The following is a 2,017-nucleotide window of genomic DNA, read 5'->3' as shown; positions in this document are numbered from 1 at the left end:
AAAAGCAAATTAATTTAAATAAACTTAATATCACCAATGATCTTTTGATAAATACTTTATTATGTTAATAGATTACAATGTCCTTATATGAAAAAAATGCACATTATTTTTAATTATTTAATGATGAATTTTTCATAATGGATATTCAGGTTCATCGGGCTTAACCTCTAAGCAGTTTCACGTACTATTTAACTCTCTATTCAGAGTTCTTTTCAACTTTCCCTCACGGTACTTGTTTACTATCGGTCTCATGGTTATATTTAGTTTTAGATGGAGTTTACCACCCACTTAGTGCTGCACTATCAAGCAACACGACTCTTTGGAAATATCTTTCTAGTAATCATTAACGTTATACGGGCCTGGCACCCTCTATGGGTAAATGGCCTCATTTAAGAAGGACTTAAATCGTTAATTTCTCATACTAGATATTAAGATATTCCATACACTGCATCTCACATTTGACATATAGACAAAGTGACTTAGTGCTGAACTATTTTCTTTTCGCTCGCCGCTACTAAGAAAATCCTTGTTAGTTTCTTTTCCTCCCCTCATTAATATGCTTAAATTCAGGGGGTAATCCCATATGAGTTGAGGTTGTTTTAAAATATTTTTTATCTTCTCACAATTTAATAAATAATTATATCATCTTTTCATCTCTATTTTTCTTTTTTCCTTTTATATAAATATATATTATAAATAATAATTATGTAAAATGAGGCAATTCTAGAATAAAAAAAATTAATTTTTATGCTAGACATTCCTCCTTTAATTACATATATAAATTAATATTTTATATATATATAAATAATATGAAAATTTTTTAAAGAGAATACTTAGATTCAAAATTTTTTTTATTTCATTTTATTTGAGAGGATTTTTTTTTTTTAAGAATATATTAATAAATAAAAAATTCATTATATATCTTTATTTTTTTGCTATTAATATTATGAATTATTTAAAATCCAATAATATACACATTTGCTTAAATTCAATTATTTTTATAAAAGAATAAGCAACTTATTTAGCATAGTCTTACAACCCTCAACCATATGTAGTCCAAGCAGTACTTTAAAATTTAATTTAATGTACATAACAGCATGGACTGCGATATGCGTTCAAAATGTCGATGTTCATGTGTCCTGCAGTTCACACGATGACGCACAGTTTGCTGCGTTCTTCATCGACCCATGAGCCAAGTGATCCACCGCTTAGAGTATTTTTTTATTTATTTTTATTTATAACAAATGTCAATTTTTTTTTGCATATATTAATTGAAAGAGTAAAATTAAATAATAATAATAATAAAATATAAATTGATTTTCTTTCAATAATATATATCAAATATATTTAACTCTAAACATTTTTATTAAGTTGCGAATGTCTTAGTTCAACAATAATACAGTGGTGGTATTTATTATGTTTGATTATTTTGTATTTTTTTAATCATTTTATTTATATATAAATATAATAATAAATATATACCACTTTTGTTATTGTGAACAAATTAACTTATCATTCAATCAAATGAATAATAAGTACAACTTTCTATTTTCATGTTTAAAGGTTTTTAAAAGAAAAAATAAGAAAAAACATTACAAAATGTACCATCATATTATATTTAATATGATATAATTGATGGATAACAAATTGAATGAAAAAGAATAAAAAGAATATGGATTCAAAATAATTATAAATTTTTCTTTTTTTTCTTTTTTTCTTTTGTTTGTTTTTGTTTTTATTTGTTTTGGCATTGTTTGTTTTTCTTACGGATATGGAACACAATAATGATCCTTCCGCAGGTTCACCTACGGAAACCTTGTTACGACTTTTACTTCCTCTAAATAATCAAGTTCGGTCAACTTTTGCGAAACAACCGTGACACACGAGGCGTCACAGTGATCACGTCCGGAGACCTCACTAAATAATTCAATCGGTAGTAGCGACGGGCGGTGTGTACAAAGGGCAGGGACTTAATCAATGCGAGTTAATAACTCGCACTTACTGGGAATTCCAAGTT

General features: G+C 26.6%; 1 non-coding gene and 1 pseudogene across 1 annotated transcript; both read right to left on the bottom strand.

Annotated features, from left to right (window-relative positions):
• LOC128870983 (large subunit ribosomal RNA) overlaps positions 1 to 597 on the bottom strand; it is a 4,518-nt pseudogene extending 3,921 nt beyond the window's left edge.
• Positions 598 to 1,035: 438 nt separating this feature from the next.
• LOC128870958 (5.8S ribosomal RNA) lies at positions 1,036 to 1,216 on the bottom strand. The gene has a single exon (XR_008455641.1). It is a non-coding gene; the product is annotated as a 5.8S ribosomal RNA (ribosomal RNA).
• Between the last annotated feature and the right edge of the window lie 801 nt (positions 1,217 to 2,017).

Source organism: Anastrepha ludens, unplaced genomic scaffold (assembly GCF_028408465.1).
Source record: "Anastrepha ludens isolate Willacy unplaced genomic scaffold, idAnaLude1.1 ptg000045l, whole genome shotgun sequence".
NCBI lineage: Eukaryota > Metazoa > Arthropoda > Insecta > Diptera > Tephritidae > Anastrepha > Anastrepha ludens.
Note: the sequence above shows the minus strand (reverse complement) of the source record. Positions and strands in the feature narration are given on the sequence as shown.